Genomic DNA, 16407 nt, shown 5'->3' on the forward strand with positions numbered 1-16407 from the left:
CATGCGGGGCATTAAAAGGCCTGCTGGAATTTGTAGTTCCACAGTAATAGAAATAGTTACATAAACACACTGACACACACAAATAATAAAACTTGAATACATACATAGCCCATACATTTTATTTATTTATTTATTTATTTACAGTTTCTTATATAGCGCAGCAGATTCCGTTGCGCTTTACAATAGTAGACAGTGATAAGACAAACTGGGTAACAACAGACAGACTTGGAGGTAGGAGGGCCCTGCTGCAAGCTTACAATCTATAGGGATATAGGGGGGAAACATAAGGACAGGCACCAGTAATAGCATAGCAGTTACAAGTCCAGAAGGGAAGCTATATAATATAATATAATATAATACATTAGTGCCTCGGAGGGTTATGCATGTAGAACTTAAATATGATAGGCTTGCCTGAAGAGGTGAGTTTTTAGGGAACGCTTGAAAGTTTGGAGACTGGTGGAGAGTCTTAATGTGCGTGGAAGGGCATTCCATAGGATGGGAGCAGCCCGATAAAAGTCCTGTAATAGTGAATGGGAGCTAGTGATCCGTGCAGAAGAGAGACGCAGATCTTGTGTAGAGAGTAGTGGTCGAGATGGGAGATATTTTGTGATAAGTGCAGAGATATATGCTGGTGCAGTATGGTTAATAGCTTTATAAGCAAGTAGAAGTGTTTTATATTAAATACGGTAATATACAGGCAACCAATGGAGGGACTGGCAAACATACATATTGATACTTAGCTATCTTTAGCCCATAGGGTATGTCTCCGTCCATCAGTCAGGGTGTCCTGGGTCCGGGTGTCCTGGGGTCCTGAGTCCGGGTGTCCTGGGGTCCGGGGACCCTGGTGTCCGATGAAATCCTTTTGGGGATCTGTAGAAGGAAATTATTCTGAGCAAGGTCCTCTAGTGTAGATCGGTCCTCTTGTTTCCAGGGATCTTGAAAAAATAACAACCCACAAAAGCAGACACCAGCGGACTGAATGGGGGAAACGTTGAAGTTTAATCTTCAGCGCCTCTCCCCCGAATGATTCTATTGGCCGCATAGAAGCCAATGAGGAGCTGAATTTTCTGTGAGCAGGAAGTCACAGCCCAGACAGAAAGAAAAGGCGTCAATTGCAAATAATGATCCATTAGCAAAACAGCTTCCATTAGTCTGTTAAAAAAACAAGCCGGAAGTGGTCATCGCTGACATCAGAGACACTCCCAAAAATTGCCTGGGCTTGCCTAGGGGGCTGGTTACGGTCGTGGGGGGTGGGGGCACATCGTTTTTTCTTGTTGTTTTTTTAACCCTTTATTTTTCAACACACTGCAGGCTGCACGGATCTGACTGATCCATACAGACTGCCTATACGAATTTGTATTAGTGGCTCTATATACGGCCGCTAATACAAATGGATACGACTTCGGGGATTACAAAGCAGTCCTATTTGACTGCTTTGTAAATTATCCTCCGACACACAAATTTGCTTCTGGCTAGAACAACCATATGCATTCGTATTAATTTGTATTAGGAATACGAATATGAAACATCGTATTCGTATTCTTAGTAAATTTCCCACTATGCCTCTAAGGGCCTAATTCAGACCTGTTCGCTAGGCTGTGTTCACTCCCAGTCCAAACCAAGTCCCAATTCAAATCTTCTGCAGTTTGGAATTCAGATTTTAAATTCAAATTTGGTACTTGTTTCCTAGCACGGCCACAATCGCGGCCATCGGGTGTAATTTTTAGTGGCCTGCGACGCGACCGACGCGATGCCCCCGATTTTTCCATTGAAATGCATTGAAAACAGTGAAAATCGCGTCGGTCGGGTCGTATGCGGCAAAAAATGCTTAAATGGTCCACCCGCGATGGCCGCGATTTCCCCATAGGGAACAATGTTAAATGCCTCAATTTACCCGCGATGACCGCGATTTCCCATAGGAAACAATGTTAAATGGATCAATTTAGTAAGTAAGTAAGTAAGTAGAATTTATATAGCGCACTTTCTCCAGCAGGACTCAAGGCGCTTACAGACATTAAAAAACAATGCACATAATACAGAGGATGTTGGTGGTACAGTAACAGACATGTCACAGACAAAAGAAACCCCTGAGCACACAGTAAGCATAATGCAGGAGTGGTGCAGCATTTTGGATAATAACTTCCATGGGTTGTGTACTCCACCCTGACAAGGTACCAAGTGCGGCAGCCATTTTAGGCGCTCTGCGTAGGATTACCCAGGGTGAAATAGAATACCCCTAAAAGAAATTACCCAAAATGGATGATTTCAATGTATACTCAGGTCCATGTATTTTTCATCCCATTCACAAGTGCACCAGATGAGGCAGCCATGGTGGGCGCACTACGAAGGTTACACTGTAAGGGGCGAGCCATACAAGGACCCAATGCATATATTGGAAAGCAAATACTTCTGTAATAGTATGATAAACCCTGCACAGCAACATCCACGTGACCCACATCCTGCCCGCAGAGAAACCATCTGAGGCAACCAGCTTGGTGCACTGCATAGGTCAGTGCTGGCAGGGTGTGCAATCTGTGGAGGTACACAATACAGGAAAAGCACATGGGCCCTTATTCTAATCGGCACGGTACGGCCCGCGTGCGGCCGTACCGCCGATGTTTTTGGTCTGCACATGCGCAGAGGTCATTCTGCGCATGTGCAGCCCCCTTCGCCGCAGACGTCTTTCGTCCGCCGCAAAGGGGGCGTATAGGGGCGTGAGAGGCATCATGCCCTCATTTCCCTATGTGTACGCCCCGCGTTTCATGGGCGTTCCCATGCAAACGCGGGGCGTATGCATGGTAATGAGGGCATGACGCCCTCATTACCATGACATGGGGGCGGAAAGCTGACGTCGCCGGATGTCAGCTTTCAGCCCCCATACAAGCTACCACACGGACGATTGTCCGTGTGGTCTCAGCTTGCGGGAGCTGCCGCGGCGTGCGGCCCTGCCTTCGATGGTCGACGACCATCGAATGCAGGGGGCAGCTCCCACCATGGTGGAGGCGTACGCCTCCACCATTTTTGTGCGGATCGCCAGCCGTCCGTGTAAGGACGGCCGTGGCGATCCGTCTGGTGGGCGGCCCTTGGTTTGTGCGGTCGGAGCCCCGTGTGCGGCTCTGACCGCACCAACCAGAATAAGGGCCATGGTGAGGTAGATGTGTGCTGCAGGAGAGGAGGGGGGGGAGAGAAAAGACATGAACACACATTTGCAGGGGACTGACACCTTTACAAGGGATTGATGGGTGAAGTGTTGGTGCATAGGCTGGCCCTGCTGCTTCCCCTCACAGCTCCATGCTCACGATGAGGGGTAGGGCTGGGGGTAGTCCAGGTGTTTTTAGCCGTAGGGGTGGTGGGCCTGGTCCACTCATTGCAAAGGTGAGTTGAGGCCACATGATGTTCCTGAGTTTTTTGGATATAATGCAGTCCTTCAGCAGTAATGATGGTTTGTTCTTTGCCTTCTGGTTTCCTTCGGTTTAACGCGGGTATAACGCTGCTATTAATTTAAAGATGACCCTTTATAACTAGACCCTTCAGACACTAGACCCCTAACGTCCTAAAGGACTGACGTCCCAAACTATACTCAATATATAAGCCTAAAAAACATATGTCCATCCTGAATTAGCTGCCCCTCCCAATACACCTCCCCCACCAGCAAAAGGTGCTAATTTACCCAAATCATCATAGGGAACAATGGTAAATAGGCCAGAAACCCCAAAAAACACCCCTGAACATTGACATGTCCCCCCAAAAGTATTTCACGCCACCCCGCGATCAACGTGAACCCGAAGCGTGGCGAGCGCAGCGAGCCCGCGAGGGGCGGCGGTACGCGTCCTCCGACCTTTTCATACCCCCACTATCCACGTCGGCGTGGAGTTGAGAATAGAATAGTGTGGCGAGCGCAGCGAGCCACCGAGCCCGAAGCGTGGCGAGCCCCGCGAGGGGACGCGGATACCTTCACAGGTAAACGCGTCCCTTCGCGGGCTTCACAGGTATCCGCGTCCGCTCGCCACGCTTCGGGCTCGGTGGCTCGCTGCGCTCGCCACACTATTCTATTCTCAACTCCACGCCGACGTGGATAGTGGGGGTATAAAAAGGTCGGAGGACGCGTACCGCCGCCCCTCGCGGGCTCGCTGCGCTCGCCACGCTTCGGGTTCACGTTGATCGCGGGGTGGCATAAACTACTTTTGGGGGAATATTTCAATGTTCAGGGGTGTTTTTGGGCCATTTACCATTGTTCCTATGATAATTTGGTTAAATTGAGCCATTTCACATTGTTTCCTATGGGAAATCGTGGTCATCGCGGGTAAATTGAGGCATTTAACATTGTTCTCTATGGGGAAATCGCGGGCATCGCGTCTGGCCCATCGCGCCCGATTTTTTAGTGCATGCGATGGCCGCGATGCCCACGATTTTACACCCGATGACCACGATCATGATCGTTGTGGCCGTGCTAGGAAACAAGTACCTCAAATTTTATGATTGCAAAATGACTTGAATTTAACTGTGTTTATCAATTTTCAAATCAAACGAAATCTGAATCCAAACCAAAACACTTGAGGGTGATTTTGGAAAAACCAAAACATGATGATGAATTAGAACAAAAACCATAACACAAGGGTCCGCTGACATTTCTAGAAGACAGGAATCTTTACTGACTGCAGGTTGGATTGTGAAATATAGTTAAGTTCATGTATTATGGTTGTTGTTGGTAGTCACAGTGCCACCTGCAGGCCACAAAGAAAGGTCCAACTAGCTGGGGAAGTGTACTGTCTCCTGCCAATGAATACCGACATGTGATAATGGTGAATGAAATATAACATCTTCTGGTTATTGGATACTTTGTGTTGGAATAGATTCAATCTGTATATTGTATAAACCAGAAAGAACGTTTTTTATAAACATTCACCTACATAGAGCCATATAGAATTCATCAAATAAAATGCGATGGTCACAAACAGTATTGCATGCCAAATCTAAGAATGGTGGGTGCCATGAATTAGTGCTTTTTGTTTATTAGATTCATTTTAAATTATTCTTGTTGTGATCACATATTCTCATGTGCACCCTGACTTATTCCTCATAACTTGTATCAAATGTTTCCCTAGGTCAGGGTTGCCTTTCCTCCTGGAAATCGGGTCCCCCTCCCAGCTCCCCAGATTGCATGCAGTCTCCCATGACCCCCCCCCCCCTTCCCCCTTGGCATGGGGGTCAGTGGGACCAAAGACGCAAATCGCATCCTTGTAGCCTCATCCACCGCTGTCCAATGCATGAAATACCGGCATTGGATGTGGGGGCGTGGCCACGAGGATACGATTGCACTGGCCATGCCACTAAACATGAAGTTTCATCCATGGCCCCACCCCGCCATGCCCCTTTCTCATCTGTCGGCAGCCCCTCCCCCACTGCCACATTGAGCTGGCTGCCCTCTCCAAGCAGCCAGCTTGTAAGGCACCTAGGGCAGCTATAAAGTAAGCAACCCTGCCCTAGGTGCCTTACAAGAAACAGGCCCACAGGATCTGCAGCTTGTTATATTGCAGCAGACAGGCATAACAGAATCATCCTTCTGCAGTGTGCCAATGCTATCTGAGGGGACGGAGCTACTTGTGGGTGAGGGGCAGAGCTACCTGGGTCCAGACCTTTAGAGTGTCAGGGAGAGGAGATACGGCCATCCAGCCTTTGTTGGGTAAGTGAAAGTATAGGGACAGTGAATGAGTGAAAGTGTGTGTGGCATGTGTACAAAGTGGAACTGGTACTGGGGGCATTGTGTATAAGGGATGCTGATATGCTGATGGTGCAGGCATTATGTATAAGCAACAAAGCTTAGGCCGCAGAGTATGAGGGTTAAGCACTAACGGGTACCAAGAATGTCAGGATTAGCTTCCCGGGGGGGGGGAGGTGTGTGATAATGGCAGCATGATAGAGCACAGGTCGCAGGGTAAGGAAGCACATCATTGTGATAGAGTGCAGGCCGCAGGGTGAGGGAGTGCGTCAGTTTGATAGAGCAAAGGGTGAGGGAGTGCGCCAGTGTGACATAGGGCCTTATTCTAGTTCACTCTTTCTGACAAAATCCTTCTTAGATTACCAAAACCATGTGCACTGCAGGTGGGGCAGGTGTTACTTGTGCAGAGAGAATTAGATTTGGGTGGGGTTTTACTTCAAAGTGAGATCTATATTGCAGTGTAAAAATAAAGCAGTCAGTATTTACCCTGCACAGAAACAAAATAACTCACCCAAATCTAAATATATCTGCACATTTTACATCTGCCCCCCTGCAGTGCACATGGTTTTGTCCATCTAAGAAGGATTTTGTCAGAAAGAGTGAACTAGAATAAGGCCCATAATGCAGGCCACAGGGTGAGGGATCACGTCAGCTTGATAGAGCGCAGGCCGCATGGTGAAGGAGTGCGTTAGTGTAATAGAGCACAGGCCGCAGGGTAAGGGATTGCGTCTGTGTGATAGAGTGCAGGGTGAGGGACTGCGTCATTAATTATGACATAATGCAGGCCACAGAGTGAGGGATCACGTCAGAACGATAGAGCGCATGGTGTAGGGTGAGGGAGTGCATCAGTGTGTTAGGGCCCAAGCTGCATTGTGAGGGAGTGCGTTAGTGTAATAGAGCACAGGTCGCAGGGTAAGGGATTGCGTCAGTGTGACATAATGCAGGTTGCAGGGTGAGGGATCATGTCAGCGTGATAGAGCGCAGGCCGCAGGGTGAGGGATTGCATCAGTGTGACATAATGCAGGCTGCAGGGTGAAGGATCATGTCAGCATGATAGAGCGCAGGTTGCAGGGTAAGGGAGAGCATCAGTGTGCAGATCGCAGGGTGAGGGAGTGCATCAGTGTGACATAATGCAGGCTGCAAGGTGAAGGATCATGTCAGCGTGACAGAGCGCAGGTTGCAGGGTAAGGGAGAGCAGCAGTGTGATAGAGCACAGGCCGCACGGTGAGGGAGTGCTTCAGTGTGAAAGAACACAGGCTTCATGGTGAGGGAATGCATCAATGTGATAGAGCGCAAATCGCAGGGTGAGGGAGTGTGTCAATTTGATAGAGTCCAGTTTGTGGTATGAGGGTGGGCGTCCGTGTGATAGAGAGAGGCCACAGGGAAAGGGAGTGTATCCAGTTTAGGTTCAAGCATGGGAGGGAGTTGATAGCAATTAAGATGGTGAGGGCCCTGACTGATATCAGTGGAGCAGATGTAACATGTATAGAGAGAGTTAGATTTGTGTGAGTTATTTTGTTTCTCTGCAGGGTAAATACTGGCTGCATTATTTTTATACTGCAATTAAGATTTCAGTTTCAACACACCCCATCCAAATTTAACTCTCTCTGCACATGTTACATCTGCCCCACCTGCAGTGCACATGGTTTTTCCCATTTTCCAAACAAATTTGTACTGCGATCAGATCTGAATAAGGGCCTGTATGTGTAAGGACTAAGCCGCACTACTACTGCCTGCATTATCTAGTTCATTCTTTCTGACAAAATCCTTCTTAGATGGACAAAACCATGTGCACTGCAGGGGGGGCAGATGTAACATGTGCAGATAGAATTCGATTTGGGTGAGTTATTTTGTTTCTGTGCAGGGAAAATACTGACTGCTTTATTTTACACTGCAATATAGATCTCACTTTGAAGAAAAACCCCACCCAAATCTAATTCTCTCTGCACAAGTTACATCTGCCCCACCCGCAGTGCACATGGTTTTGTCCATCTAAGAAGGATTTTGTCAGAAAGAATGAACTAGAATAACCCCCTATGTGTATAGGCCAGTGGTTCCCAAACTTTCTTGACCAGGGCGCCCTAGATTATCAGAATTTGTTCATGGCACTCCTAACCAAAAAGTTTCTTATGGATAAATGAAAAATCAAGTAAATTGTGCTTAACAGTCGCCCCTTAGGTTCAGTTATGGGTGGGAAACATAGCTGTGGTTCTAATTGTCCATACTTTTTATGATTGGTAAACACCAGCACTGGTTTTGCCTATCACTTTCTGCATGAATAATTTATTTATTTTGGTCATAAACCCCCAACCTGAGGCACTCATGCAAACATCCTGAGGCACCCCAGGGGTAGATGTATGAAGCAATCATAAGGGAGGAGATGTGATAAAGTTCCTGGTACTTTATCACCGGCATATCTGCTTCTAACTGTCCCTTTTACAACTCAGCCTGTAACTTAACTGGTTTACTCGCAAAGGCAAATTCACTCTCTAATGGACAAAACTATATGTACTTCAGGTGGGGCAGATGTAACGTAAAGAGAGAGTTAGATTTGGGTGGGGGGTGTACTTTGAACTTATATCTATATTGCAGTGTAAAAATAAAGCAGACAGTATTTACTCTCCACAGAAACAAAATAACACCCAAATCTAACTCTCTCTGCACATTTTACATCTGCCCCACCTGCAGTGCACATGGTTTCGTCCATTAGAGAAGGAATTTGCCTTTGCACGTGAACCAGAATAGCCTCCTTTATCACATCTCCTCCCTTATCACTATCACCCTATCAAATCTACCCCATTGTTATTATTGTGTGCCAATGGTGCCTTGCCCACAGCATATTTGCACTGTGGGCACACCATCTGGCACCACCACCCACAGGGTCACATACGTCTGCTGCCCTGTATGTGATGTGTTCAGCTTATATGCCCTCAGTTGTACCCTTTACACAGTGTCCCCAGTAATTCCCCTCACATACTGCCCCATAGTACTGCTCATCGCCTCCATTGGCATTGCTGCTGCTGAAGATGGGAGGGGGAGGAGAGCGGAGCACTCACCGCCGCCCGTCCTGTATCCCTGTATGTGGTTTTTCGCTTAGCTACTACAGTATGTGGCTAAACGGTTCACACCAGGGCCACTGACATTTGAAATATGTTGCTGGTCTGCCAGCCTATCAGAGCTCGCGATTGGCTCCCAATATGTAATGGGCATTATGGTGAGAGGCATAATTTGTAATGAGCATTAGGTGAGTGGCATAATGTGTAATGGGCATTAAGGTATGTAGCTTCATATGTTATGGGCATTAGGATGTGTGGTATAATGTGAAATGAGCATTACGATTCAGTGTCTGAGAAACACTTACCTACCATCCAGATGTTTCTCCAGGCTTTCTCGGAGAATATCTCCTGCAGTCTCTCTGTATGTGTCCCGGGTCCAGATGCCGCCCTCTGAGTGTGACTGGCAGCTTCCACATCATCATCCCGATGGTCCTGAAGCGGCCTGCTGCCTCTCTGACAGTGCTTCTTGGCATGTTTACAATCAGATACGTTGCAGGCCTCAGGCCTATTCCACATACATATTAAGCTTCCCTCCACATGATGCTATTCAGCCAATCCTGTCAAAGCCATTCTTACATCATCCTGCAACAACCAATCCACTGCGCTCACTCCCTATAAGTATACTGGGAGAAGGCTTGACAAATCGTCAGTGCAGTGGTGTCTCTTGAGTGACAGCATCTCCAGCTTTCTCCTGAGCTTATCTTGCTTTTAAACAGCAAGTGCAGTTTACCATCGTGCTGCAGCTTGTCTCCCTCCAGTGTCCAGACTGGGAATTGCCTTGGTTCCTTTCAAGTCTGTTTCCTCATTTCAATGGTTTCCTGATCATCATTGCTTCCCTTCACGATACTATTGTTCATTGCCATTCAATGCTTATTTTATTTGCTACCTTCTCGTCTACCCAATACCACCATTTTTACCAGCCACCTTCTCAGAGTGTCAACATCGATATTACCACCACCAGTGCATTAACATCAGTTGCAGTTGTCATTGGTGGACCTCTCCTGTGTCTGTGTTAGTGGTATCTGCCTGAGCCATATACTTACCTGCAGTGTTCTTCTGTGTCATCATCAAGTCAGAAACGATTCCTTTTTCCAGAGACTTCAGTGTTGTGTTCATCACCCAACTTACCTGATTTCTCCTGGTTCCAGTCCAGAGCTCCCTCCATCGGTACCATCCGATTTCCCGAACTCCTCGCAGACTCGCCTTTGGGCCTCTTACTCCTCCTGCATACATTAAAGGCCACCTTTTATGTGGTCTAAGCACTGCAGCCCCAGACCAAAGTCACCCTCTCAGACATGACATAATGGACATTATAGTGTGCGGCATAATGTGTAATGGGCATGACGATGTGTGTAATCCTGGTGCACTGTGTCAAAGGTGCTCTACCTGGCGCATTCAGTGTGTCTAAGTTTCAGTTTTTTTAAATGTATTTTTGCTCAGTGATCAAGAATATAACAGGTGGTGTATGCTTCATTTAAACAAAGAGGAGAGAGATATTGAGATGGTTGAAGGTAGGTACGTAGCTATGCCCTACATGGTGCTAGTCACACACACAGTACAGGCCACACTCCCAAATAATTGGCCACACCCTTATATCAGTAGACATTCCCCCCACGATGCTGACCACACCCCCTGCATCAGCATACAATAGGCCCTTCATAAATTTCATCTCAGACCGGACCTGAGATTTTCCCCATTTACGCTGTGATGCCGACCCTGAATATTCCCAGGCCGGCACCTTTTACACTGCATATGGGTGCAGGGTGCGGCGCTTGGAGATTACATCATCTCAAAGCGCCAGGACTGCCGCGCTGGGGGCTAGCCCAGCACCAAGGTAAACTGCTGCGCTGCCCCCCGCCTCCGTGCACCCCTTAGCCCCCAAGGTGAATTTATGCTGCACACAGGCATCCATTCACCTCCTCCCTGGCTCCGCTGCTATCTGAACCCCTCTGCCCAACCTCCATTCTGACTGCAGGATGCTGTGGTCAGGAGGCTGAGCTTCCACATTGGTGTAAACAGGAGCTGTGTGGACCAGGAATACCCATTTACACTGCTCCGCTACCCGGGTCCTCCCAGTTTTCCACCCTGGTCGAGACCAAAGTAGGATTTGCAGGGAAATTGACCTGTGTTTTTTTTCAGTACCCCAATTATATCGCCTCTGACTTGGGTCCACGAGGCAAAAACATGGGTTTATGCCTTGGTGTAAAAGGGATATTGGCCACACCACTCCTGCATCCTGCTCAGGAATCACAACTCTGCAATTTTTTTCTAGTCACTTAGGGGCTATTCAATTAATTAATTCATTTTTATAGGTTTTAAAGTTGAATTGGCATGGGCAAAAAGTGATAAAAAAACCCTGGTAAAAACACCTGCAATTTCGATGATCCATGTCTTTTTCAACCATGCCGTTACACATTGACTGAGCTTAAATGAATAGGTCGACTATGCCTAAATGAATAGGTTGAATCTAAATTCGACCTGATGACATCGAAAAAAACTGCATTTTTTGACAAATTGAATACCCCCCTTAGACTCTGCAATAACTACAGTTTTTTCAGGACCATTTGCAGCCACTTCCACAAAACATTAGTTTGTGGAAATTTGAAATCCCGCTGCAACCTTCTTATCGATTTCTTTGGGTTTCCCTGATAAATGCCAGATCCAAGATACAAGCGGTCATCAAGGGCTTCTACCTTTACATAAAAATCCAGTTGTTTAACATTTCTTGTGCCAATTGTACATGGATTGTCTGTCTAGTCATTGGTGATTTCCCAAATTATGTTCTAAAATTACATTGTACAACTGTAAAAGTACAAAGAATACTTACGCCACAGAATTTGCACTCATCTTGCCTGACTGCGCACATGACACACTGACAATTGCTTACATTACCACAGCCTTCTGTAGTTGAAACCACCACAGTTTTTCAATTCATTATTAAATAAATTGTTAAAACAGTCTATTGCTTTTGTTATGACCCTGTATAATTTTGATAGAGATAGATAGATGACTAGATAAATAGATACAAGGGCAGATCCACAACACAATGACAGGTGGTACAATGATGGTGGAACTCCTGGGAAAGTGGATGTGGCCTTGCAATCAGGTGCATGGCTTCAAAGGAGATGCCATACTCACAAGCCAGTATGTGACAAGAAAGGATGATGGAGAGAGGCAGTGGGTAACAGGCAGGCCCGGACTGGCCATCTGCCACTTCTGGCAAATGCCAGAAGGGCCGATGGCCAAGTGGTCCGAATTTGTCCTGCGCTGTGCGAGCGGCCACCAGTCTCCGACTGGTCTGCAGAAACATGGCCGTCAGCCTCCTGCACGGAGCACATTTCCAGTGCAGGAGGCCGCTACAGAGAAAATGGGGTTGTGGGCCGGATGTAGGTGCGGATTCCACCTTACTTCCAGCCTTTGTGTTCCAGCACTTCCCGCTAGTGCTGCATATACCACACCATATACAACTTCTACACATTATGCAACAAAATACTAGACCCCAATTTACTTGCCCCTTACACATGATGCCACATAGATTGAGCCAAAATTCAAATAATGCCACATGGATTGTGTCAAAAGTCACATAATGCCACATGGATTGAGCCAAAATTCACATAATGCCACACGGATTGAGCCAAAATTCACATAATGCCACAAGGATTGAGCCAAAATTCACATAATGCCACACGGATTGAGCCAAAATTCACATAATGCCACAAGGATTGAGCCAGAATTCACATAATGCCACACAGATTACGCCAAAATTCACAATACGCTTCATAAACAAGGACATTGTGCGCCAAAGGCGTGCATTAAACATTTATACCATAATGTCCATTACACGTTAAGTTACACGCCATTATGTCCATTACGTATTATGCCAAACACCATAATGCCTATTAAAAATTATGCTACATAGATTGCCATCTGTATGTTTCGTGGCCATGTTACGTCCTCTAAAGGTTTTCCTAATATATTCGATGTTCAATATCTCTGTTATTGATTGCTGGAAAATTTGTATTCTCATAAAAATTTTTTTGAAAATAAAGAATGTCAAAAAAAAAAGGTACTTCTGTAGTTTCACGGCGCCAGCATGGCGCCGTGCTACTTCCGGGCTCTACGCTCGCCACGAAATATGTCAAAAAAGTAACTTAACTCCATGCCAACATGGATAGTTCATACCCCCACTATCCATGTTGGCATGGAGTTGATTTTAAATAGTGTGGCGAGCGTAGCGAGCCACCGAGCCTGCAGCGTTGGCGAGCGAAGCGAGCCCCGCAAGGGGACTCAGACGCACGGCCATACTGGCGCCGTGAAACTACAGATGTACCAAAAAAAATTATGCTACATAAGTGCTGCTTATCTACATGCTCATTGGCAAGGTTCCATGCTCATTGCCAGAGGTTCCATTCTTGTTGCCATGTGGGATTACATGCTCATTGCCAAGGGGGAATACATGCTAGCGGTAAATGGGGGACAGCCGCCGCCAGGCAGAAGTGACAGCCACTGACAGTGGCAGACTCTGGCTGTATTCAGACCACTGCAGGTCCCGGCTATATGAAATAATACCTCTTTCACACGAGAAAATGCATTCCCGGGTTGGCCCCCTTTAAACCAGCCTAGTCCCTGCATTTTCTGATGTGAGGGGGAGAGAAAACCAACCAGTTATCTAATTAAACCGGCTATATCTTCGGAACCAACTGACTCATTTACATGAGACAAGTATCATATTGAAGAACTTTAAAGTGAGCTTTGAATGATTTTGGTCCTGTGAAACTGGAACGTTTGGTTCCAGAGTAATCTGCCCTGAAAGAACATGAACAGCCATGAAATTACATTTCAAAAATAAAAAAATCGGTTTATCCGCAATATCTCTGGAACCGATTGACCGGTATGGACCAGCCTGGTATCATATTGAAGGCCCAGTGATTTGGAATTGAATGAGATCAACCACATGTGATGCCAGGGGGGGACTGGCAGCCGTCAGAACCGGGTGGGGGTCGGGATTGACGGGTCCCATATTATCCTATGGGGAAAACGTTACAGCTTTGCCAGTTGATATATCCGGTTCCCGGGGGGCTAGAGACACGGGTCTGGGCTAGTTGAAAAGCCCTGGTCCTCCTTTACAAAATGAAAGGACAGTGGGGGGCAAGTGCCCGGGTTACCCCCCATTCCCTGAATCCGCCCATGCTGAGGGGTACTGTTATACAAGGGGAGCAGCCTGTGTGGTCCTATTATTATTATTATTATTATACAGAGGGAGCAGCCTCTGGGGTCCTGTTATAATTATTATACAGGGGGAGCAACCTGCTGTGTGCTGTTATTATACAGGGGATCAGCCTGTGGGGTCCAGGTATTATTATGATACAGGGGGAGCAGCCTGTTGTGTCCTGTTATTATAAAGGGGGAGCAGCCGGTTGTGTCCTGTTATTATACATGGGGAGCAGCCTGTGGGGTCCAGATTGTGTCATATTCTGTAATGGGCATTACAATGTGTTCTAAAATGTGTAATGGGCATTACAGTGTGTACCATAATGTGTAATGCCTCCATTTTCTGATGCCACGCCTCCTTTCCATGAGATCACGCCCCCTTTCCGCAAGGGTCCCACCTGCTGCAGGTGGGCCTGTGTGCTAAAAATGCCAGGGTCGATTTCTGGTCCCAGTCTGGCCCTGGTAATAGGTTGAAGGTTTTGGGAGACACAGTGTGTGATGAGAAGTGGGTTATATTACCCATGTTTACCTCCATACCTCCATATATATGTGTGTAAGCAATACCAGGTTGAAGTATCTGGAGCATCCCCAACTGTAATCTGATGTTACAGGCTGCAGATCCCGATGTTGGGTGAGGTTCACACGGCCTGTCGGTGTGCTGCTGCTTAGCGGTGTGGAGGCACTCCTTACTGTGAGGCATTGGGACAGGTGACTCGGCTGACATTATTCCGTTCCCGGCTGGTAGGATGGCAGATACTGGGATGAGGGGGCTCAATGAGATGGTGGGAGGCACTTGGCAAGGTAGGAAGGGGGATTACTGAGACTAAACTTACTAGGCAGTTCTAGGTGGGTGGAAAGTGAGGTGGGTGCAGTGGGGGGGGGGGCACACAGGAAATTACCCCTACTCACTGATATACCTACCATGGGTACCCCACACTACAGTAGTGATTGCCCATTTCCCAGCTGCTACCCTGCACTGAGGATGCTGCCCTGCCATAGGAACTGCTCCCTGTAACTGACCCAGAGATGGGTAGGCCGAACGTACGAAGGTTAGGTTGTGCAGTGTAGCTTTATCAGAGGTTGAAGATGGAGATCTGGGTGCAGGCAGGGAGCAGCAGGATGCCTGTTATAGTCACATACCGTAGCCAGATGGGGGGGGGGGGGGATGGAAGTCAAGGTTTAGTCAGGGATCTGCAGGATGCCAGCTACAGTCACATTCAGTGGCTGTACAGGTGGTGGATGCACATGCTTCAGACGGGCAGCTGTACAGCAACAGGAAGTGTCTCAGCATCAACCTAGCAATAGAACTGCACCAACCCCTGGCCACACTGCAGGGTCCAGGGTCCATGGAGGTTGGAGCATCCCATTATCTTCATTATTGTTGCTGCACTATTACATTTAAAAAAAACTTGTAAAAGATCCTTGGCATGTGCCTTGTTGCCCCCTGCTCTCCCCCGCCCTTGTATCCACCACTGTATAGATATGTATAAACATCACTTAATTCAAAATCTCAATTTTCAACACAGTATACAGCTTTAAAAGTGCGATTATATGCTCTTTAAACCTGTATGTGATAAAATTTGTGCAACAAAAAACAAAAACATGTTCCAGGTGTGAAATTGGACTACAATTGTTGCCAATCCTGTACATTGTCTACATTTATGTTACTGATAATTACATCTCACTGGACATTTAACGCAGATGACAGTAATTATTCATGTTCAGCACAGCATTCAGTATCCCTGCTTCTAGTTAGAATTAGACAGTGTGGTAGCAATTGCTGACTTTCTTCTATGGCTGGAATTAAATTAGCTTTAACTGGCTGTTTTTCTAGCTGAGAATGTGCGATTCAGACCGCAGGGTTCATCTGAATTGGCATAATCTTTCTATTTGTTTCAGTAAGAATGTAATGGGCTGCATGTCAGTTTAACTCATTATAAGGCGGGAGTCTTCCCGTTGCTCTTCTTCCACAATTTCAGGCATTTAGGAATATATTACATGGTGTTATATATGACAAAATGTAAGAGTAGAAAATGGGGTGGGTGTTAGAAAGCATTTTAAAGCCTTTGATATGACTTTCTATGACATCAATTGGTAATTAAAAATAGTGTCCACATATTTGGTTTTTAAAAGTACAGGTTGAGTAGCCCTTATCCAAAATGCTCGGGACCAGAAGAATTTTGCATAACGGATTAGTCCGTATTGCGGAATATTTTTATATTTCATTGAGGTATCTTGCATTTATGTTGTATAAACACATGATATACACACAAATATCTTTTTTGTGCATGAAACAAGGTTTCAAAAGATGAAACAAAGTTTGTGTACTATCTCAGGCACTGAATGTGACTGCCAAGCAATCATTTTATTGCACATAGTGAGTGCCAGTTACATATCATGTCCCCAGTAGTACTTTTAGCA

This window comes from Crinia signifera, chromosome 4 (assembly GCF_055691185.1).
Source record: "Crinia signifera chromosome 4, ASM5569118v1, whole genome shotgun sequence".
NCBI classification, from domain to species: domain Eukaryota; kingdom Metazoa; phylum Chordata; class Amphibia; order Anura; family Myobatrachidae; genus Crinia; species Crinia signifera.